Genomic DNA, 25974 nt, shown 5'->3' on the forward strand with positions numbered 1-25974 from the left:
ATTGTCTGTTTAATTTTGTGTATACACACACACACACACATTTTCTTTATCCATTCATCCATTGATGAACACTTAGGCTGTTTCCATGTCTTGGTTAATGCTGCGGTGAATGTGGGGGTACATATATCTTTTCAAATTAGTGTTTTCATTTTCTTTGGAAAAATACCCAGAAGAAGAATTGTTGGATCATATGTAGTTATATTTTTAATTTTTTGAGGAAACTCCATACTGTTTTCCACAGTGGCTGCATCAATTTACATTCCCATCAAAAATGACAAGGGCTCCCTTTTCTCTACATCCTTGACAACACTTGTTATATTCTTTTTGATAATGGCCATTCTAACAGGTGTGAAATGATATCTCATTGTGCGTTTTTTTGGCCCGTCTCACAGCTTGCGGGATCTTAGTTCCCAGATCAGGGATTGAACCGGGCCCTGGCAGTGAAAGTGCCAGGTCCTAACCACTGGACTGCCAGGAAATTCCCCACTGTGGTTTTGACTTGCATTTCCCTGATGCTTAGTGATGTTGAGTATCTTTTCATTTACCTGTTGGCCATCTGTATGTCGTTGGAAAAATGTCTATTCAGATCTTCTACCCATTTTAAAAAAGAAAAATTTATTTATTATTTTTATTTTTGGCTGCGTCAGGTCTTAATTGCAGCACGTGGGATCTTCACTGCAGCGCTCCGGCTCTGCATTGTGGCACTCGGGCTTGTCTCTAGTTGTGGCTCGTGGGCTCCAGAGCGTGTGGGCTCTGTAGTTGAGGCACGTGGGCTTTCTAGTTGTGGCTTGTGTGTTCAGTAGTTGAGGCATGCGGGCTCAGTAGCCCCGTGGCATGTGGGATCTTAGTTCCCTGATCAGGGATTGAACCCGCATCCCCTGGATTGGAAGGTGGATTCTTAACCACTGGACCACCAGGGAAGTCCCTCTTCTGCCCATTTTTAAATCGGACTTTTTTATTTTTATTTTTTACTATTGAGTTGTATGAGTTCTTTATGTATTGAGATTTTGGATATTAACCCCAGATATATGATTTGCATATTTTCTTCCATTCAGTAGGTTGCCTTTTCATTTTGTTGACGGTTTCCTTTGCTGTGCAGAAACTTTTTTTTTTGATGTAGTCCCACTTGTTTATTTTTGCTTTTGTTGCTTTTGGTGTCATTGGCTCTGCCATTTAATAGCTGTGTGACCTTTGGCAATTCACTTATCCTCTCTGGGCTTCTACTTTCTCATTTGTAAATATAGATAGTAGTGATACCTACTTATAGGATTCTTGTGAGGATTAAATGAGTTCAAATATGTATAAAGCAGTTAGAATAGTGCCTGGCCCATGGCAAGCAGTTTGTTAGCTATTATTTTCTCTTTTCTTTTAGTTCTTATTCTTGAAATTTCATCATACCTAATTAACTTAAAGTGTAAATCAGTATCTTTATTATAATCTTCTCAAGTAATATAAAGATTTTTAAATGTTATAATTCCAGTCCCCCATCTTCTGACTCATATGCTATTATTATTCAGAATTTTAATGTTATTAGTTAAACATTATTATTGTTTCATTACATTAATTGTAAACAATTATTGCTTACATTTTTCAAAGTCTTACTTTACACTTTCTTCTTAGTTCTTCTTTCTGGGGTCATTTTCATTTTTTCTAAAGTACATCCTTAGAAGTTTCTTTCTGTTCACGATAAATTCTTGCAGTTCTATACATCTGAAAATGATCAAAATGAACAGAATTGACTTAACCATGAACAGAAAGAAACTTCTAAGGATGTACTTTAGAAAAAAATGAAAATGATCCCAGAAAGAAAAATTCATCAGTTCTGAATAAAAAAAGCTATTACATCTTTGAATATAGTTTCAACCCTGTTCTTTTTTGGAAGACCGATAAGATCTTTGTCCTTTCTTCATGACTCTTAACTTTGCTTTCATATTTCTAGTCTCTTTTCCTCTATATAGTATGTGATATAAAATTTCTCCAGATAAGTCATCTAGTCACTGATTCTCTCATGAGTTGTATCTGATTTGCTACTTAATCTGTCCAGTGAGATTTTGTTGTTGATTCCTTTCCTTCCCTTTCTCATAGTTTATATGCTAAAGAAACCGGATCATCTGTCCTGTTATTTAACTTGTACCTCTCTCACCTTTATTCCCTATAAACAAACCGTATTAGTATTGTGCGTTTTATCAGGAAGCATTTAATGTCAATTTGTTTCTCTTTCTGTGGTGTTAACAGCCATTTCATCCTCTAAAAATTACCAAAGAATTAAAAAATTGTTATTATAAACTCATAGATTTAAAAAAATATTTGGTATTTCATCAGTTATTACATTACAGTTATTATTCTTAAATATATGCTCAAATTGTCCTTTATTTGACCAGTGGGAGCCTCTTCAGATTCGTTCCTGAGTCCTTTTGACATGACCCTAGGAAGTCTTTGATAGCTTCTTTGCTTTTCTAATATGCCACTTTGCTCCAGGGCTCATAATATACATTTTCTGCCCTGTCGCTGAGATGCTCCAAGGAGCCCTGATTCTTTGGAGTGAGAAATAGTATTTAGAGACAGCAATCTAGTCATTAGCCTGCTCATGCTGCTGGATTGGTCACTGTTTCTAAGACTTCAATGGATGAAACTAGGAAGTATTTGAAAAAAACACGTCATGATTATATTCTAATATCTCCAATTCATCCATTGACTTTTTTTTTTTAAAATACATATACTCAAGGATGCTTGCTCATTGCTTTGTTTCTTTTTTTTTTTTTAATTTTTATTTATTTATTTATTTATTTTTGGCTGTGTTGGGTCTTCGTTTCTGTGCGAGGGCTTCCTCTAGTTGCAGCGAGCGGGGGCCACTCTTCCTCGCGGTGCGCGGGCCTCTCACTATTGCGGCCTCTCTTGCTGCGGAGCACAGGCTCCAGACGCGCAGGCTCAGCAGTTGTGGCACACGGGCTTAGTTGCTCCGCGGCATGTGGGATCTTCCCAGACCAGGGCTCGAACCCGTGTCCCCTGCATTGGCAGGCAGACTCTCAACCACTGCTTCACCAGGGAAGCCCCATCCATTGACTTTTAAATTACATTTTTTTTTAATTTTTAAAGTTCTATTTGGATTAAAAAAAAAAATTTCCCTGGTCATTTTGCTAATCAGTTGTTACTTTCTCATGTTTTAAAAAAACTAAACTTTTTAGATTCACAGAAAAGTTGTAAAGCTAGTACCAAGAGTCCCCACATACCCCACACCATTTCCCCTATTATTAACAACTTTCATTTGTACATTTGTCATAATTAACGAACCAATACTGATCCATTATTTTTAACGAAAGCCTGTATTTTACTCAGATTTCCTTAGTTTTTAATCTAATGTCTTTTTTTTTTTTTCTGTTCCAGGATCCCATCCAGGATACCACATACATCTAGTTGTCATGTCTCCTTAGGCTCCTCTTGGCTGCAACAGTTTCTAAGACTTTCCTTGTTTGTGATGACCTTGACAGTTCTGAGCAGTATTGGTCAGGTATTTTGTAGACTGTCTCTCATTGAGACTTGTCTGGTACTTTTTGCATGATTAGACTGGGGTTATGGGTTTTTGGAAGGAAGACCACAGAGGTAAAGTGCCATTCTCATCACATGATATCACAGGTACATACTGTCAACATGACTTACCACTGATGATGTTAACCTTGTTTACCTGGCTGAGGTAGTGTTTGTCAGGTTTCTCCACTGTAAAGTTACTCTTTTATTCCCCCCTTTCCATACTATATTTTTTGGAAGGAAGACACTATGCACAATCCACACTTAAGGAATAGGAATTATGTTCTACCTCCTTGGGACAGAGTATCTACATAAGTTATTTAAAATTCTTCTGCTTAGGAGATTTGTCTTTTCTCCTCCACTTATTTATTTATTCAATAACTTATTTATATCAGTATGGAATCATGAATATTTATTTTATGTTATGAGTTATAAATTTAATACTACTTTATTTACTTTGTTGCTTTGGCCATGGGGAGCTCTTTCAAGTGGCTTCTGTGTCTCTTTGAACCCCATCACTCTGGGTTTTTGGAAGCATTTCTTTACTTCTGGTATACGAGATGCTCCAAGCTCCTCATGTATATTTCCTGTCCCAGCCCTAGAATCAGCAACTTCTTGAAGGAGCCCTGGTTTTATTTATTGGAGAATATTATTAGAAATCAAGATCTGGGTACTTGGTGTACTTGTTGATACTTGGGTACTTCTCACTTTTTGACTCCATCTTTTTTTTTTTTTTTTTTTAAATTATTTTATTTTATTATTTATTTTTGGCGGTGTTGGGTCTTCGTTTCTGTGCGAGGGCTTTCTCTAGTTGCGGCGAACGGGGGCCACTCTTCATCGCGGTGCACGGGCCTCTCACTATCATGGCCTCTCTTGTTGCGGAGCACAGGCTCCAGACGCGCAGGCTCAGTAGTTGTGGCTCACGGGCTTAGTTGCTCTGCGGCATGTGGGATCTTCCCAGACCAGGGCTCGAACCCGTGTCCCCTGCATTGGCAGGCGGACTCTCAACCACTGCGCCACCAGGGAAGCCCTTGACTCCATCTTTTTAAAAAAATATATAGTGAATTTTTGTATATTTTCTCTCCTAGTATCTGAAGTGGCTGGTGGTTTAACTCTTCTGTTTGTTATTTCTGCTAATGCTAATACCTGGTGGTTTATTTCTGCTAGTCTTACTTTTGATTGTGACTTTCTATGCGCCTCAGTTTGAAAGGTGGGAATCTTGAAGGACCTGGATTCAAAGCATTACTCTAGGAGAGAGATTATTTACTCGTTTCTACCAGAGACCAGGTCTATTCTTTAATTAATTTCTCAGCTTGAGGTGTCCATGACAGGTAGTGTAAATTTGAACTCCAATCTCACGTGAGGATGGATGTTAATTATTAATTCTCAGGTGAGACTCTTTTTTTAATTTTTGATGGTGGTAGTTGTGGTGAAATCTAGAACCATAGCTGAGGAGAGCAGATTTACCTGTTAGTCCCTTATCTGGCAGGAGACTGTTTTTCCTAGCCCAGCCTTTAACTTTGGGTGTGGCTTCTTTGAAGACCTGGGTTTTATGCTGTAGTCTCAGGTTTCGTTCTTCACTTTGCGTGGTTTGAGACTTAACCTTGTTCCTTCACATGGACATCAATCCACAAAAGCTCTTGGTTTCTGTTGGGATGCCCCACAAGGTGGTTTCAGTTCTAAGGTTTGCTTTGCCACTCCAGTTTCAGTTTTCTTTTCTGTGTTTAGTATGTTTATATTGTTTTTGCTTTTAGGAATTTCCTTTACTTTCTTGAGCGCTCAGTGGCAAGTTTAAAGATACGTTTATTTTGATATATCCAGCATTTAGCAGTTTTGCAACATAAGACTACTTTTCATGATAGATAAAGTGTACCATACTGCTAAAAGCAGAGGTTGCAGTGGGAGAGATGAGGAAGAATGTCAGTACCCGCAATGTTTGCAAAATACTAGAAACAATCTAAATGTCTGTCAGCATCAGAATAGATCAGTAAATCATCCTGTTTCTATTGTATGCTAAATAAAACCATACTGCCATGAAATGAATGAATTATAGCTAATATATCAGGCTAATCATAAAAAACAGTAACAGAATACAAGTAGTATGATGCTATTTATATATAGTGTTCAAATGTTGTCATACTGCACAGTATCTTAAATAAGAATTCACATATATATAGTAAAACAATAATAAAAGGAAAAAGAATGAGAAATACAAATTTCAAAATAGTGGTTACCTGTAGGGTACAGGAAAGTGAGAACAATTTGCTTTGGGAGGGATATTCAAGAAGATCAATAATGTTTTATTTTTTAAGCTTAGTAATGGATACATAGTATTCATTTCATTATTCTTCATACCTTTTAAATATGTGTATATACAAATGCACAAAACACTCTCATTTGTATGTATTTCTTAACAAAAAATACTTTCTGACTACTAATGAAGCTAAAAGGAGAGGAATAAGGTGACTAATTGGGATGCTGTGTTAGTAAATCACACATAAGATTATGATAGGTTAGACTAGGGTTTAGCAAACTATGTATGACCTGTGAGCCAGCTGCCTATTTTTAATAAATAAAGTTTTATCAGAACATAGCCACACCTATTCACTTATGTGTTGTCTTTGGCTATTTTTGTGCTACAGTGGCCAAGTTGAGTAGTTGCAATGGGGACTGTGGCTTGCAGGCCTAAAATATTCACTATTTGGCCCTTAAAGAAAAAATTTGCTGACGCTTATGATGTTAACAGTAGAAATGTTGAGAAAATGATTAGATTCAGGATTTTTTTTTAAGGTTAAGCCAGAAGGATCAATAGTAGCTGGATATGTGAGCTTCTGGCAGAGTGGAGAGGGTAGAGCTGGGAATCATCAGCAGATGGGTAGTTTATTAAGCAATAAGACTGAATTAGATCACTTGATAAATGAGTGAAATATTGAGAGGAGAAGAGTGTCAAAGCCTGTTCTCTGCATTCTTCCACTTAGAAGTCAGGAAAGGAGGATGGTTCTGGTTTTCCCAATTATGGAGTTTTCCAGAATGTGGGACTTTTCAGTGCTAAAACCAGGACAATCCCAGGCAAACTGAGATGGTTGATCACCCTAGATGGTATCTAAAAGGAGAATGAGACAGACTGGTGAGCAAAGTAGAAAATGACCAAGGTAAGTATGGATGTACCAGTAGATAAACTGTCACACATTGCTGGAAGAACAGTAACTGACCACTAGAGTTAACAAAAGGGAGGGTTTTGGTGGTCTTAGAAAGAGTGTTTTTTCAGTGGAGTTATGAAACAAAAATCATTCCTGATTGAAATGGCTTTAAAAAACGTGGAAGAGAATTCTGGATAAATGGTGGCTGTGAATGTGTAATGTTTTTGCTTTCCTTGAATCCTCCCCATCTCCCACCAAACAAAACAAACAAACCAAATAAGAGAGAAACTAAGAGAGCAAAATACAAATCCACAGGCAACATCTACATCAAAGCTAAGTGACAAGTCACCCCCTCAAACCCTGCAAGAAGATTAGCTGGGAATAAACTGACAGCCCTAAGACCCTTTTGGTGTCTGCAGCTTTTATGGATGAAGTAGAAATAAAAGCAAGGGAGTATCTGACAGCTGTGAGAAGAAGAGAACACTCAAATCATAAATTTACTCACTAGAAAGTACAGCAGCAGCTGAAACTGGAAGTCATCCTTCTATAGGCAGGTAAGTGCAAGGTAAATACAGCACAGCTAAAGTCTGGGCCCCTTAAACTCTAGAATCCAAACCACAGATGCCTTTCAGGACAACATCTACTACTCAGGAGACATTTCTGGTAGTAGAATCCAAATTGAACAACAGGACAGGGATGATAGTGGCAAAGGAAGAAGGTGGTCTAGATAAAAGTGGGGGAGAGGAGCAAAGGAGGCAGATGTCAGGAAGTGTTTAAGACTACAGTTTTGAGCACTCATAGAAAACCACAAAGAGGGAGCTTCAATGCTACAAAGCTATAAAATCTACCCTGGCCCAATTTTTCCTCCTAAACATAGAATAACACCCATCTCAATTAAAAATGAGTAAGAATTAAAATGGAATATTAAAAAGTGTTCAGTTACCATATTATCCAGCAATACCATTTCTGGGCATATACCCAAAAGAATTGAAAGGAGGGGCCCAAACAGATATTTGTACCCCCATGTTCATAGCACCATTATTCACAATAGCTAACATGGGGGAGCAACCAAGATGTCCATCAACAAATGAATGGATAAACAAAAATGTAGTATAAACAGACAGTGAAATATTATTCAGCCTTAAAAAGGAAGGAATACTGACACATACCACAACATGGATGAACCTTGAGGACATTATGCTAAGTGAAATAAGCCAGTAACAAAAAGACAAACTGATTTCATTTTCTAAGGTATCTAGAGTACAGACTTGGAGAGAGACTTTGTTTAGTGGGCACAGAGTTTCAGTTTTGCAAGATAAAACAGTTTTCAAGATTGGTTGCACAACAATGTGAATATACTTAACACTAGTGAACTGTACACTTAATGGTTAAGACGGTAAATTTTATGTTATGTATATTTTACCACCATTAAAAAGAAAAGGATGATGGGCCAAAAAATGTGTCAGCACAAATGAAGGCATAAAACTGGAAACAGAGGAATGAAAAACAGGATGCACATAGAAGACAAATAATAAAATAGTAGACCTGAATCCAAACACATCAATAATTACATTAAATGCCAATGGACTAAATACACCAATTAAAAGACAGAGAATGTCCAAATGGATAAAAATTCATGACTGAAGTGTGTGCTATTTATGAGAAACTCACTTCAAATATAGGTAGATTAAAAGGATAGAAAAAGATACATTAAGCAAACACAAATAAAAAAGAACTGGAATGGTAATATTAACAGGAAACAAAGACTAGAGAGCAAAGAAAATCACCAGGGATAAAGAGGGACATTACATAATGATAAAAGGGTCAATTCACTGAGAAGACATAATAATTCTCAATGTGTATACCTAACAAGAGAACTCCAAAATATATGAAATAAAAACTGACAGAACTGAAAGGAGAAATAATTAAATCCACAATTTTATATAGACTCCAACATGCCTTTCTAAGTAATTGATAGAACTAGTAGACAGAAAATCAGCAAGTGTATGGAAAAACTAAATAACACAATCATGCAAATGAATATAATCAACATTTATAATATACTTTACCCAACAATATTAGCATACACACTCTTTTCAAGTGTGCACAGAACATATCTTGGATCATAAAGCAAACTTTAAATTTAAAAGAATTGAAACCATACATCTTATGTCCTTTGACATAATGGGATTAAATGAGAAATCAATAACAAAGATAAGAGGCAAACCCCCAAGCACTTAGAAATGAAACAAGACACCTCTAAATAGCCTATGAGTCAAAGAGGAAGACTTGAACAGACACTTCATCAAAGAGGATATATGGATAGCAAATAAACACATGAAAAGATGTTCAACACCATTAGCCATTGGGAAAATGCACATTAAAACCATGATGAGAAACTAAACACCTATGAGAATGGCTAAAATAAAATATATCGCCAGTACGAGGTACTGGCAAGGATACTGAGCAACTGGAACTCTCATACTTTGCTGGAAGGGATGCAAAATGGTACAGTAACTTTGGAAAAGAGTTTAGCAATTTCTTATGAACTTACACATACATAACCCAGCAATCCTACTCCTGAGTATTTACCCTAGAGAAATGGAAACTTATATTCACACAAAAGCCTATACAGGGTTATTTGTAGTAGCTCTGTTCACAATTGCCCCAAATTGAAAACAGCCTAAATGTCCTTCAGCATGTGAATGACACATCCATACAATGGAATAGTACTCAGCAATAAAAAGGAATGAACTATAAGTACATGAAGGTACTTGCATGGATCTCAACAGCATTATGCTGAATGGGAAAAAAATCTCTAAAAGTTACATACTGTATGATTCCATTTATATAACAATCTGGAAATGAAAAAAAATCATAGAGATGGAGAACAGATCAGTGTTTGCGAGAGATTAGGGACTAGGGGAGGGAGGGAGTATAAAGTGATAGCTTGAGGGAGTTTTGGGGGTGATCGAACTATTCTGTATAATTATTGTGGTTATATGAATCTCTACATGTATTAAAATTCATAGAACTGTACACAAGAAAGCTTTGCTGTATGTTAATTTAAATTTTAAAAATTTAAATAAAAGCAATAGGAAAAGATTCTGGTTTAACCTTGCATAAAATTGCTATAAAAGAGATTAAAGAATAAAACAACATTCCTATAGACAATGAAAGGCACACCAGCACGTCATATGTACAGTCATAATGTTTCAAAACTAGCTAAAAATATCAGAAAATGATAGACACTCTGAAAGAACAATAAAACAGAATTAGAAAAACTCAGATATGAGGCAACTGGAGAAAAAAAAATTAAAGATGGTGACAGACTCAGGAAAGAATTAGAAATAAAATAAAAAATCATTTCAGAGGTGAAGACCAAACTAGAAGGGAAATAAAAATGAAAATGTGCAACAAATAACGCCTTGGGAGAAACAGGAGATGGAAAGGAGAAAATATTTCAAAATCAAGAAGAAATTAAGAAGGAGAGAAAAAGGATTAGAGAGAAAATGATATAGAAGATAGTCAGTGAGGGATCTAACATCTTCATTAAGAGTTCCAATAAGAGTTTAATGGAACAGAACAATTGCCAAAAATGACTCAAGATAACTAAAATTAAGAACAAAAGGACTGAAGCCATGTTTTGAAAAAGTACACCATGTATCCAGGAAGATCATAACTTTGGCATCCAGGCATAAAGACGAAGTCACTTAAAAGGAAAGGAAAATCAGATTATCATCTGGCCTTTCTACAGCAAAGCTTTATTCCAGAAGACAATGTCTATTTTTCTATTTAAGTTATACAAAGACATAAATTTTGAGCTAAGAATTTTTTACCTAGCCAAATTGTTATATATATATGCAGAAGCTCAAGGAGTATTATTCCTCTAACCCCTTCCCAAGGGATCAACCTGAAAATGAGCTTCAGAAAACAGAAATAGAGAGACATCAACCTAAGGACTGGGTTGAGCATTAAGTATATAATAACCTGTGTATGTAATACTAAGTGGTGGTATTAAGGGAGAGAGTATGGTATTATTGCTTAGGTATAGTAGATATATATAGTTATAATTATCTAAGACGTAGGGTGAGAATGTGAGGGGTATGTGAAAAGTACAACAAGCTTGTAAATTACCTTATAGATATTAACAGAGGAAGTAAATATTTCAAATCAGAGCCTAGGGAAGGGATAAGAGGTTAATAATTATTTTCAATATGTCTCATATTAGGAAACCAGTAGGTAATAGCAGAGAGAGGAGGAGGACAACAGTTATTATATAAATTTATCAGGATAAAAATAAACATTGGATCAAAAATGTAAACTTGACTAAATATGAAAAGATATGCCCCAAAATAGAGAATAAGTAAAATGGTATACATAGAGAAAGACTGTATAGATAAAAGATACGTATGTGTGCATGTTCGAGTGTTTATGTATCATAAATCAAAATGATAGAACTAAGGCCAAACAGTGATTATACTAAAACATGCTGTTATTTATCTAAAACAGGAAGGATATTGTATTTTTTGAAGTGTTTTTTAGAATAAGACAACAGAGATCCTAAACGACACAATAGAACAGTTAGACTTAATTGATATATACAGGACACTACATCCAAACCGCCCCCGCCCCCTGAATACACATTCTTTTCAAACGTGCATGAAACATTCTCTAGGATATCGACCACTAGTACGACACAAAACAAGCCTCAACAAATTTAAGAGAATATAAATTATTTCAAGCATCTTTTCTGACCACACTGTCATGAAAGTAGAAATCAACTACAGAAAGAAAAATGAAAAAAAAAAGCCAACAAAACAAACACCTATTAGATGGAGACTAAACAACTTGCTACTAAAAAAACCAATGGGTCAATGAGGAACTCAAAGAGGAAATCAAAAAATACCTCAAGACAAATGGCAATGAAGATACAACCATACAAAAATCTATGGGATGCAGCAAAAGCAGTCCTAAGAAGGAAGTTCATAGTGATACAGGCCTTCCTCAAAAAGCAAAACAAAACAAAAAACAAAAAACCCAAGAAAAATCTCAAATAAACAAACTAACCTACCACCTAAAAGAATAGAAAAAGAAGAACAAAACTTAAAGTCAACAGAAGGAAGGAAATAATAAAGATCAAAGAGGAAAAAATAAAGTGTTTTTTAGTTGTTACTTTGTACAAGGGGAGGGAAAGTAATGGGATGAAGAGGACTTCTTTCATTATACTTTATTTTGTAGATTTGAGTTGGGAACTATGATAAATATCTTACACAACTATAAAACAAAATTAACTTTAGAAAAATCCCTGAAACCAAAAGAGAAAGGAAACAATTCAATCTAAATGTGTATCCATTGGTTATATATCCTAAGAAGAAAAGACACTATCTAAAAACCCCACCATAATGTTTTTAGTAACCATACTAGTGGTAGCGGTGCTGATATTGTTAGGTTCTGTGGAATAAAATAAATGAGCAATTTAGTTGGAGTCTTTGAAAACTGAGACTGTCAGTACAGGAGAAAGGAAATACAGATGTAAGATTGATAACATTAAATAGAAACCCTGTAGTCCTGAATATGAATTGGAAGGATTATTTTGAACTCAGGCTATATTTTATCTTTAATTATATATCTTAAAGATTAAAAGAGACTTAGAGATAGCAACCAGTCTCATTTACAGACCTCACATGGATCTTGATTCAAACAAACTGAAAAATACACATTTATAATTAGACAACTGGGGAAATAGGAAGACTAACTGGATATTTGATCTTAAAGAATTGCTGTAAATTTTAGTTTTGATTACTATATTACTATGCTTTTGCAAAAATGTTCTTGTCTTAGAGATTCATGCTGAAATATTTACAGATGAAATAATAAGATGCCTGGAATTTGCTTCAAATTAATTTATGGATTGGCTGTGAGAAGTGGATGGATAAATAAGAGTGTCTATAAGTTGCCAGTTGTTGAAGCTGAGTGATTGTTATATTGGGTTTTTTCCACTTTCAAAAGCTTACATTTTTCTATGGCAAACTATTTTAACACAAAAAAAATAGGAAGTGAGACAATGTGTGGATGGTGAGACCATGTGTAGATAGTGTGAAATTTTGTAAAACAGAGGACAAGGAAATGATTGGTAGCTGCAGGGGGTCCTCGAGTCAAGGAAGTTGTGTGTACATACTTTAAAGGAGATTTTAAGGAGTGTCTTTTGTGCTGATAGGAACAAAACATGAGAGCAGGAAAACTGTTTGTGAAGGAGAGGGGATGGGGATTGCAGAAGCATATGCAAGAAAAGGTTATGTCAGAGAAGATAGTCTTCAGGATCCAGTTAAGGTATTGGCCTTGGACAGAAGCATTTTATCAGCAGGAGAAACAGATTATTGGAGTTTATGTACAGGTTGGTTGATTTGATTGCATGAGAGAAAATTCTCTCATTCTTACTTTTTTCCCCCCCTTCTTTGTGAAGTTATTAATCTGGACATCAGCCAGGAGATAGTTTTGAGATCTTAGGAGAGAAAAGAGGTGAGGGAAATTTTCTCAGAGAGTGAGAAAATGAGAAATGTAGCAGAGCTGAGGGGAAATGCTGAGGGTCCATTTGAGTTGTGTGGTTATAAATGTATAGTGAGAATAGTCAGTGTGGTTGTGTGTTCCTTACCAGCCATGTTCAGCTACTCAGGTGGAGAAGAATAATAGGCAGAATTGGATTTAATCAGGTTGGGGACATAAATGCAAGACAATAGTTACAATGATGGACTGTGGAATTTAAGCTAGGTAAGGCCATCAGGGATATAACAGTGAAAATTAACATTGCAGATGATTGAGGGCATGAACAAGAGGGTGAATCTAGAATAATTTCCACCCTACTTCTTGAGTTTTGGAAGTCTTTTTGTTTGTTTGTCTTCATGCCTCACCCCTTTCACATTCAACTCCTTTTTTTAAAAAAATTATTTATTTATTTATTTATTTATTTACTTATTTATGGCTGTGTTGGGTCTTCATTTCTGTGCGAGGGCTTTCTCTAGTTGCGGCAAGTGGGGACCACTCTTCATCGCGGTGCGCAGGCCTCTCACTATCGCGGCCTCTCTTGTTGTGGAGCACAGGCTCCAGACACACAGGCTCAGTAATTGTGGCTCACAGGCCTAGTTGCTCCGCGGCATGTGGGATCTTCCCAGACCAGGGCTCGAACCCGTGTCCCCTGCATTGGCAGGCAGATTCTCAACCACTGCGCCACCAGGGAAGCCCCTCGTCTCCTTTATGATAGAAAATTTTAATGAAATTTTCCACATTCACATTATGAAATTTACATTGATTTTATGAAAAGCACATAGTTCAGGTGCAGGAAAACTTAATATCATTTTCCTTGCTCAGTCCCTGCACGGCCCCCCCCCCACCTTTTTTTCCCCTGAATCTTCTTCCATAGTAATAAGAATGATAGAATCACTTTTTAAAAAAAAATTATTTTTTATACAGCAGGTTCTTATTAGTTATCCATTTTATGCATATTCGTGTATATACGTCAATCCCAATCTCCCAATTCATCCCACCACCACCTCCACCCCTCTACCCCCGCCACTTTCCCCCCTTGGTGTCCATACGTTTGTTCTCTACATCTGTGTCTCAATTTCTGCCCTGCAAACCAGTTCATCTTAGAACCACTTCTTGAGCTCTTTATGCCAGGCACTTTACATGCATTATTCCTAATCTTTACAAGCCCATGGAATAGATATTTCTATATCTATTGTTATATGAAGAAATGGTGACTGAGATAGGTAAAAGTACTTTGTCTACACAGAAAGGTAATCATCAACAGAGCTAGGGTCTGAAATCCTGGTCTGTCTGAATCCTGTGTTCTCACTAAATCCTTACTAGATCTCATTATTACTCTTTCTTTTACTGAACTATTTCTCAGCTTTTACTGTCAAATCACTCATTGCTAGAGACTGCCTGAGTTCTCTTCTATATTATTTCAAGGACAATGTTTATAGCATTAGCACCAAATAATGGTTTTATTGGAGTCACAAAACATACCATACTGTAGTTCAGTCAGAGGAATATTTGTGTTGTAAACTTTCTATACTCACTCAGCATTTTAGAATATTCTGTCTGTTCCATTATCTAGATTTCCATTCTCCGTCATTTCCTTCAGTTTACATTCAGCATACCCTTTGTTATAGAGTTTCTAGTGGTCCAGTTTACCCACCTCATTCTACCAAATAGGTAGTGATCCTAGTCTCCCAAAATTCTCAAGTCCCTTTGCTTAACATTACATTGCCCTTTTATTATGCTTCAAACCTGTTATAATGCCTGGGAAGAAATAGTTTTCTGGGAAGTACAAATATAGTGGTTTTGGACATAAGGAGGGAAGGGAAGCCCAGAGAAGGGGCCTGGAGGAACAAAATAGATTGTATATTGGACGGAAGGTTGAGTAATACTACAAATTCAAGTGAAGGGTAAAAGAAAAGGCACCTCAGTATAGTATGGTATAGATAGTCATAACTACACATAAATGACAATGAGCACTGGTAGAAGTAAAGGGAGAAACAATTGAATGGATGGGTGGTTAGGTATATATAATATCATTTTTCTATTTGCATCATTTAATAATCTAGTTTTGGTTATGATTTTGTTTTAGTTTCTGAGGGAAGTAATGAAGTAAAGAGCTTATGAAGTAAAGAACTTATATTATCCTTTCAGTGATGTGAGAGAGATTAAAATCAGGGACAGATGTTTAGAACTATTCTGTAATTATAAGTACAAATGATTGTTATAATCCTTAAATTCTTCCCTACTTCCATATCTGCATAGTATTTCCTTTTATCCCTATAATAATCCCCTTTCATTCATCCAGTGATTCATTCATTAAACAATTATCTATGGAATACCTTTTATGACTAACATTTTGGTTATTCTGTGTTGGGTGAAACAGCCATTGTTCCTGCCCCTTAAGAGCTTTAACATAAAGAAAATAAAAGATTACATATGAATAAGTAAGCGATTGTATAATTCTAAAATCCAGAACATTGCAGTGAGAAAATACTATGATGAGATAGAGAATGAAGAAGTGAATTTAAATAGGGTTGTCTAGCTCAAACTTTCTGAGGAAGTGACTTTTCACCTGAGACTTGAAGTCAGCTATGAAAAGAGCTACGTTTAGAGAATTTCTAACAAATTGAACAGTCTGTGGAAAAATTTGAGAAGGTAACGGACTTATTTCAGATGCTCAGAAGTGATGAATATTTGGTACATAATGAACACTGGGGAAAAGTGGGTTGAGAAGGTGTTGGATAGGATTTTGGTTGAGATATGTCAAAGATAAGATTATGGTGGATCTCATAAGCTGTGGTAAGGGAATTTGGATTTTATTCTAAGTGCAGTTGGAAACCATTGAAAAATTCTAGGTGGGATTGTTAAATTTTGTGCAACATCAGAATTGGCTGGTTGAATGTATTAAACATAGGAAACCTAAGACCTATTGGTGTAAATTCTTATTTACTTGATTTGAGGTGGTACACTGACATCCAATCTTTTAATAGACTATTTATGTGATTCTAATCTACACCTGAATTTGGAAAGTACTGACTTAACCTGTTTTCCTAACAGCCTCCCTCATCTTTCTTGTTTATGCTTTTGACTTCTTTTTCAAATTGAAGGCCTTGTATACGATCTTCACTTCTTAAGGACATTATTTTCAGTTTTTCCCCCATTTCTCCCATAGAAATTTTATTTCTCCCCTAAGAGGAAACACCGTATGTTTACTTTCTGGTTATCTTTCAGACTTGGAGTTCAGATGCAAAACCAAGGAATTGTGTCTGCAAAAAGAAATTTATGAAGTAACATCATCCCAATGGATGATAATGGAAACAAGTCATAGCATTGTGGGCTCCAGTATCAGAGATGTCTGGGAATGCAAAGGCCAGTTTGAGAGGCGACAGATAAATCAGGAGGGATATTTGGGGCAAGCATTAATGACTTACAAAAAAATGCCAACTTTCAGCCTGTAAACATCTCTTATCCTACATCAGCAAATTTATCCTGGAGAGAAATTCTATAAATTCAAAGAATGTGGGAAGGCCTTTATTTATGGCTCAGGACTTATGGGACAGCATGCAATTCATATTGGTGAGAAACCCTATAAATGTAAGGAATGTGGGAAGGTCTTTAGTCATTTTTCCTATCTTACTGAACATCAGAGAACTCATACTGGTGAGAAACACTATGAATGTAAGGAACGTGGAAAAGCCTTTATTCATGGCTCACATCTTATTCAACATCAGAGAATTCATATAGATGAGAAACCCTATGAATGTTAGGAATGTGGGAAGGCCTTCATACAATCTGCACACCTTACTCACATCAGAGAATTCATACTGGTGACAAACCTTATATAAATGTAAGGAATGTGGGAAAGCTTTTATTTGTGGCTCAGAACTCACTCGACATCAGAGAATTCATACGGGTGAGAAACCCTATGGTTATAAGGAATGTGGGAAGGCCTCTAGACTGCATTCACAACTTGACCAACATCAGCGACTTCATACTGGTGAGAAACCTTGTCAATGTAGGGAATGTGGGAAGGCCTTTCTTCGTGGCTCACAACTTACTGAACACTAGAGAATTCATCCTGGTGTGAAACACTATGAATGTAAAGAATGTGGGAAGACCTTTATTTGTGCCTCACAACTCACTATACATCAGTGAATTCATACTGCCAAGAAGCCCTATAATTGCAAAGAATGTGGGAAAGCCTTTATCTGCAGCTCAGAACTTGCCTGACATCATCGCATTCATACTGGTGAGAAACCCTATGAATGTAAGGAATGTGGGAAGGCCTTTAGACAGACTGCACACCTTGCTCAACTCATACTCTAATATAACTTTGAGAGTATTCATACTCTAACTTTGCCATTCATTTGTCATAGATATTCAGATTTCATGCTAGAGTAAAATACAGTGGATGTGGCAGTTCCTTTTACCTAGTAGTATTCAGGTTATTCAGAACCAGAAAATTTGATACTGAGAAAAATTGATAATGAATGTAGAAGAGTTTTCTATCATGACTCAAACCTTATTAAAATTCTACAGATTCACACCAGAGAATGTAGTGACTGAGAAAAGGCTGCCATTTGCTATTTATGTGACATCAGGCAAATTATTTAACTTCTCTTGCTTAAATTTACTAACTGGTAAACTGTTGATAGTAGTAGTATCTATTTGTAATAAAGAGTCTGACCCTAGTCTTGATATCTGACCACTGATTTCTTTTAAGACCTGTCTTCCCTATCCACTTTGGCCCCACATCTGGAAAGGCTGACAGGAAAGCCTGTGTACCTCATCCTTTGGGGCCAGTGGGAAATTTAAATTTTGCAAATTCCAGCCCACATCCATCCAGTCCCACCCACTGTCTAAAAGCCAACCTATTCTCTCTGCCTTATTCAAGCCACTCCAGACCTGCTTTTGCAGGCCCCACTCTGCCCAGAAGTCCCTTTGGTGAGTAACAAAATTTCAAAATCTCTTTGGACACTCTCTAGGTTGTGACCACTACTACTTTGAGATCTTTCTTCTCGTGTTCTTAGCTTACTAACTGGGTATAAACCACTTTAAATAGTGTGGGAGATAGTTCTGCTGCTTGTTGGCAAGATTGTGCTTTGAGTTGTGCTACTCTGTGCTACATTTGCTGTGTCCTGCAGAGCCTCGGTTATACATTTAATCAACATAAGTCAACAGTTTTGATAATTGGTGCTTAGGGATGGGCTAACAGGATGGGGGCCCTCCTTACGGTGGTCCTGGGTTGTGTGTCTTGGTCTAGATACATCTGTATGTGTCTTAGAATTGTGTGTCTCACTTCCAGCATAAGCTGTGACTGATGCTAGGCTCAGGGGAATGACTCAGCCTGTGACTGCTGGTTGTGTGTCTCAACTAGGCATTGGCCTCTGTTCTACAGAAATGTTCGGGGGGAAGGCTGATACTCTGTACAATATATGCAACCATCAGCTGGTTGCTTGTGAAAGAGCAGTAATTAGAGAGTGAAAAAGCAGTCATGGGGTTTGCTAAGGTCTGCACTCTTTAAGAGCAGATGGCTGACTAAGACCTTTAAGTATTTCTTCTGCTGCTACCCATGCCTCTATTACAACCAAGATCCTGATCCTCAGGGTTATTTGGAAAAACACCTACGGTGCCCTGTGGCACAGACACTTATTAACAGATCAAACTACTGAAGTGAGTCCTCATTTCAAAATTGCCAGGGCTTCCTTCTACCACTGTAGAACCCTTACCAAAAGACATGGTATTGGTAACACTGCGATCTGAGCTTTTCCAGTTATCTCGATAAGATCCCCAAGGAGCTCCAGGTTCTTCTATGACAAACTTTACCGAGCATCCAGTCTCCTCCTGGCCCAAACCCAGGTCCCTAAGGTGTAGGACCCACTGCCGCACTCTCTAACCTGAGTCAATGGCAACCTCCCTCGCCTCCTAGGGATGTAGCATGCCCCTGGGACCCCAGCCACCACCCACATACAACCATGATGGTCCACTGGTCACCACACAATATATAACCTATACAACTGATGGTCCACTGGTCACCACACAATATATAACCTTTTATGGCCTTTATTGATACCAGTTTCCAAATCATGGTGATCCCCAGAAACCCCACTAAATTCAAAGGAGGAACTCACTGTGTTCTTTGGGGCATTACTAGACATAAGATTAAAGGCAAGCAAGTCCACCTTACCTTGACCTTATTATTGGCACAATAAGTTTGCCTAATTTTCCAGTGGTCATCTCTCTCACACCCTCTTTGGATTTTCTTTTTTTTAAATAAATTTATTTATTTAATTTATTTATTTTTGGCTGCGTTGGGTCTGCATTGCTGCACGTGGGCTTTCTCTAGTTGCCGTGAGTGGGGACTACTCTTCATTGTGGTGCGCGGGCTTCTCATTGCGGTGGCTTCTCTTGTTGCGGAGCACGGGCTCTAGGCACGCGGGCTTCAGTAGTTGTGGCATATGGGCTCTAGAGCGCAGGCTCAGTAGTTGTGGCGCATGGGCTTAGTTGCTCCGCGGCATGTGGGATCTTCCCAGACCAGGGCTCGGATACCAATGTCCCCTGCATTGGCAGGCGGATTCTTCACCATCAGGGAAGCCCCTGGATTTTCCATTATTGGAATCGATGCTCTCCCCAGTCAAGTGGCCATTAGAATAAAATTTAAACTTTGGCCCTTATTGTTGCCTTCATAAAATGGGACCTTCTGGATCTGCCCCAACCCCCATTAAAATTGTTGATATAGCCCAGTATAAATTGAAACAGGGCCTTTACGAATTGAGATCCTTTATACAAGATCTGTTAAGAGAAGACGTGATTATCTCCACTGTTTCTCCATTTTACAGCTCAATTTGGCCTGTCTTAAACCGGGAAAGAATGAATGATACCTTAAAGTGGATTACTACAACCTTAGTGCCATGGTCCCACCTATTAAAATGGGACCTAACAAAATTGAAATGACCAAAGGTGTACAAGCTTTCAGTTATAAGATGAGTAAGGTCTGGGGATTTAATGTATAGCATGGTAACCATGCTGTGTTGTACACTTGAAATTTGCTAAGACAGTAAATCTTAAGTGTTCTCACCACATACACACACAAAAAGGTAGCTATATGAGGTGATGGATACGTCAACTTGATTGTGGGAATCATGTATATACACATATATTTCTATATATACACATGTATATATACATATATATGTACATGTGTATATATAGAAATATATGTATATATACATATATGTACACATGTATATATAGAAATATATGTGTATATTTATATATAAAATCATGTATATATACATATATAAATATATTTATATAAAAATAATGTTGTATACTTTAAATATATATTTAAATACATACAATTTTACTTGTCAATTTTACCTTAATAAAGCTGGGATGGGGGGAAGAAATGACCAACACCATTCAATCTTCCACTGCCAAATACTTTGCTGTTATAGATTTGGCTACTATGTTCTATTCAGTCCCAATTTCAACAGTCCTTTCTGTTCAAATTCAGCTTTGAAAGGGATGCAATACATTTTTACTTGGTTGCTCATGGATACCTAAGTAGCCTGGCTGTTGCATACAATCTCTGCTGATAAGATCTCAATTGGATCCAGGAATCCCTATGTTCCCAGGTATGGCAACATTCTCAGATTAGGATATTCACTAGACACTCTGACACAGGACATACAAACAGTTACCACTGCACTATTGAGAGGGGATGGCTATTGCCCCACATGAGGTTCAGAGGCCTGTCACCTCAGTTAAATTCTTAGGCCTCATATGATCTGCTGAAGGCAGCTCCATTCCTGATGCAGTTAAAAGGCAACTTCTGACTTTATCAGCACCAACCACTCTCAACCAAGACCAACACCTATTAGGTCTCTTTGGCTTCTAGAAGCAACATATTCCTGTTTACAAATATAACTAATTTATTTACTAGCTTATTTATGCCTTCATTTGCAAACCACTGTGAATGGGGGCCCTTTACAACAGAAGGACCTAGAGTCGGTCCAGATGACCATATAACATTGCTTCCTTTACTGTCTCGTGGAAACTCCTTCATGGTGGAAGCTCTGGCAACCACCTGTTATGCTTCTTGGAGTCTATGGACCACCCACAGTGGCCATATTTGCCTATGGGCTTCTGGTGCAAAAATCTGCCCACTTCAGCCACATGTTACACACCATTAGAGCTACAACTGCTAGCTGCAAACTGGGCCATCCTGGAAGTGGAGGCTCTCACAGGAGCTGGCCTTGTGACTCTCCATACTCAGCTGCCCATTATATTCTGGGTCATGGAAACAGTACCCTGCAGGTTTGGCGTGGCCACTGAGATCTCCTTGCTGAAATGGAAGTGGTACCCACAGGACAGTGCCAAACCTGTGCTCTGGCATTATCCCACCTGTAGAGGGAAGTAGCCTCCTCTGTCCTCAGTCCCCTGCCAGGTGCCACCATGCTGGAGGAGGTCTTCCCTCTCCCAGACCCCTTGGTTACCTGGGGAGCCCTTTGGGATCATCTGAGTGAACAGCAAGTGGAGTTTGTATATTTTATGGATGGTAACACCACCATCTCACATGATGGAGCTTGCTAGAGAGCTGGCTTTTTTGTTTGTTTATTTTTGTGGGGTTTTTTAAAAGATTTTTTTTTTGATGTGGGCCATTTTTTTAGAAGTCTTTATTGAATTTGTTACAATATTGCCTCTGTTTTATGTTTTGGTTTTTTGGCCACAAGGCATGTGGGATCTTAGCTCCCCAACCAGGGGTTGAACCCACACCCCCTGCATTGGAAGGCGAAGTCTTAACCACTGGACTGCCAAGGAAGTCCCAGAGGGCTGTTGTTTTTTATCCCTTAACCAAGACATCCCTGATAAAGGATGGGACCTAAGCATCAGCACAATTGGCTGTACTCTAGGTAGCCATCATGGCATTGGAAAATGTCTTGGTCAACAATCCTAGATGATTGCCAATAATAGAGCCATTTAGTCTGGCCAATGGCAACAATTTCTCATTCAAGGCTTCCACCTTTGGTGTAATAAACAACTTTGGGGGATTCCTTGCCTCTTAGACATCAAAGATAAAAATTAAGGTCACACATGTCTCTGCACCAAGGCTCGTAATGCTTAAGCCCAATTTAATGCCCAAAGATAAGCACAAATTTTAGAGACTAAGGTGAAAACTTCCTAAATGACACTCCAGATCCCATTTCCCTACTTCTGGTCCAATGGGCCCATGAAATATCAGAACATAGAGGAGCCTTTAGTGCTCCTTTAGTGCTTAGGATGAATGCAAAGGGTTTTTCCTCTGTTCTGTCATGGCCAGTGTGATGACAAGGCAAAGCACTCTATGTGGGAAGACCTGTCATTGGCAGTATAATTACCAGGGTGCCATCCCACAGCGGTCCTGCCCCTACCATTGCTGGCAAATAGATTTTATCAGGCCACTGGCCTTCCCTGCTGGTGCCACTCATTATGCCTTGACCATGGTGCATACCTACATGAGCATCTTACATGCACACCCCACTAGGCATGCGACCGCAGAAGCTCTCTTACATGGCCTCACTAAAACACTCTTCATTCCCTTTTGAGTTCCAGACATTACTGACCAAAGCACTCACTTCTCAAATACACAGTCTTGGCCTCTTGAACAAAGTGTTCAATGTAGCTTTCATCTTCCCTCTCAGCCTGAGGCTGCTGATCTTATAAACCACCACACTGGCTAGTTTCAACAAACCTTACTGAAATTACAAAATCAATGCGGCTTTCTAAATGAAACTATCTCCTGCTAGTGGCCCTCATTAAACTAAATTCCTGGCCCCTGGGGCACTCAACTCTATGTCAAAATGCACCGATAACACCTCAGTTGCCTTTCCTTTACCTCTGTAGTGTGACACTTCACAAGTCAGGGTTTATGAAGATCGCATTGGAAAGGAAATTCCTCCATTCCTGCTTCTATCCCTTTTGAATCTTGCCCCCATCCCAATTTTGATGGAAGTCAGATCAAGAACAGATTATTATTATCCATTCACTATCGAATTCCCCTCTGGTTATCTGCTAAGCTATTCAGGCACCCTGATGATGACTTGCCTAAGCCACAAGCTTTGCCAAAAATTTCAAGCGATAAAGGATATTTAATTGATAATGTCAATCATGATCTCACCCCAGGACCCACACCCACCATGGTGTTGAGAGCAGAGAGAGGCCAAGGAAGATTAAAATTGGTCTGTATTAACCATATTTTCTAGTTTCTATACCTGATGCTTTGACATCTGCGGCCTTGCTGACCCAGAGGGACTACCCCTCCCAGCAGTCCTAGAGTTAGCAAATGACTCTCCTGTGAGTGCACCTTTCATATGCAAACTAACCAATCAAGAGCCCTTATCCCCAGTCAGCTCCTTTATTAGGCTTTTATACTCCCTTATACTTGGGAGGGCATGATTTCCCTGCCCTAATCACCCAGAGCCAGGTATCAGACAACTGGGGCAGCACCTACACCCTGAGCCCACTGAAATTATTCAAACTAGCTAATTCCAAACCTGCTTAGCCTGCTTACCCTGCGTTGCCCATACCTTCCCGTGAAAACCACAATAAAGGCTCTTCCACAGTTCCTTCCCTCTCTCTGCCTACCACTGACCTTGGTGTTCCCTCATGTGGCCCTGCGTGGCATGAGGTGCCCCCCTCCATTTTAATAACCTATCTTTTATCTCCTGATCTGTTGGTCTTACCACATCTGAATAAAAATACAACCTACATTTTAAAATGTGGTCTCATCTAAGAACATCCCCCACCAAGGAATGAAGGATCTCCCCAGCCAACTGAGACCTGAAATTGGGATAACAGTCCACACTATACCTATACTGGCCAGCAGCCCCAGGTGCTTCAGGCTATAACACCCACATGGAGCAAATGTTATTGCTTGGCCTTCCAGCTTTTCATATCCTGGCTGTGTCTACTTTGGGTAATGACGTGGGCCTGGGACACTGCAGGCCACTAAGCAGGCCCCAGCTGGCAATGTGACAGCCAGTGGGTTTTGGGGCTGCCCATACTGTCACCCATACTCACTTGAGCTCTTCAACACTGCCAGAGCCAACCACTAGATGGCACCATAATTCCATTTCCACCTTGCTGGCAAACGTTTAGTTTTAAGCAGCCCCTATTGGCTATTTTAAATTTACAAGGGAGTCACATAGGAGGCAGCGTTTATACTTGTTCCATACCCCCACTGTTAAGCCTCTTGAATTAATATCCCTATGCCCAGGCCTGGCCTCTCAAAATACAAGTCAGACTGTTATTGAAAGGGCAGTGGAAAGCTTCACGGGGATGTATGCAATGAGGCTTCTCTGGGATTTTCTTTTTTTTTTTTTTTTTGGCTGCGTTGGGTCTTCGTTGCTGCGCGCGGGCTTTCTCTAGTTCCGGCGAGAGGGGGCTACTCTTTGTTGCGGTGCACGGGCTTCTCATTGTGGAGTCTTCTCGTTGCGCAGCACGGGCTCTAGGTGCGCGGACTTCAGCAGTTGTGGCACATGGGCTCAGTAGTTGCGGCTCGTGGGCTCTAGAGTGCAGGCTCAGTAGTTGTGGCGCACGGGCTTAGTTGCTCCGTGGCATGTGGGATCTTCCCGGACCGGGGCTCGAACCTGTGTCCCCTGCATTGGCAGGCAGATTCTTAACCACTGTGCCACCAGGGAAGTCCCTTCTTTGGGATTTTTATATTCCCAATATGATGCCAAGATAGTAACCTCTTTTCTTATTCATTGTGCCTCTCATTATCCAACCACATAAATTTCTGTGGCTCCCAACCAACAAAGTTTATGCTGCAAGGTCCTGAATTTGGCTAAAGATTATTACAAACTTAGTTAAGGCCATGGCCTCACCCTTAACCAACTCTGCGACAGCCTGATGGACCATCAGATAACCTCAGCCCCACAGCTGGACTCATCCTAGATGGAATCTTCCCTGACCCCAAGCCCTCATTATACCTTGCTGTCAAAGGTCTCCTCCACCCCCAGACCCCTTGCTGCTCTCTCCACTTCTCTTACTTTCCCAATTCAGCCGCAGCCACAACAAACTATCCTCCCCCCTCCTTTAACCCTTTTGCTTTCTGCTTCCCAGAACTCTGCTCTTCTAGCCCCACTCCCTAATAGAACATTACTAAATAATTTGACTTGTGCTATCTTCATTTTGGGGAAAATATAACCTTTCAGTCTGTCCCTAAACAAACCGCATCATCAGTCTTACTCCCATGCACCAAGCATACTGTATTCTTGCCAACTGCCCTATTCAGCTGACCACTTTGGGAGTCACTGGTGCTGCCTTAGGAGCCCACAATACTATACAACAAAACAAAATAATTGATGCCAATCAGGAAATGTCCAAGATAATAACCAAACATATAATTAAAGCTTAACAGCCCTCAAAGCCCTAAAAGAAGGGTGGTGCTCTCTGGCAGCCATGGTTGAAAACCACCACCTAGTGTTGGGTTATCTACTGGCCAGCCAAATAGACATTTGTTCCCTTAATGGTACTTCTTGCTGCATGGGGATAAACAAACAGGCCTCCACTTCCAGGTAGAGGTCACACAGGGTACTCTGTAAGAGAGAGAGGAGAGATATTAGATCTCCATTCCTTCCCTCCCCTGTTCCTGGGCTCACTGGTCCAATGGTGCTCATGTCCTACCAGGAGAATTTTTCCCCATCGACTGTGATGTGTCATATACCATGAGCAAGAATAGCACCTTTCATCCACCACCAGCCCCCCCTCCCCCGCCAGAAAA

General features: G+C 38.9%; 1 pseudogene; it reads left to right on the plus strand.

The window, feature by feature from the left end:
- LOC137752406 (zinc finger protein 850-like) overlaps positions 1 to 25974 on the plus strand; it is a 55628-nt pseudogene that overhangs the window by 12922 nt on the left and 16732 nt on the right.

The sequence above is a fragment of the Eschrichtius robustus genome, chromosome 19 (genome assembly GCF_028021215.1).
Source record: "Eschrichtius robustus isolate mEscRob2 chromosome 19, mEscRob2.pri, whole genome shotgun sequence".
NCBI lineage: Eukaryota > Metazoa > Chordata > Mammalia > Artiodactyla > Eschrichtiidae > Eschrichtius > Eschrichtius robustus.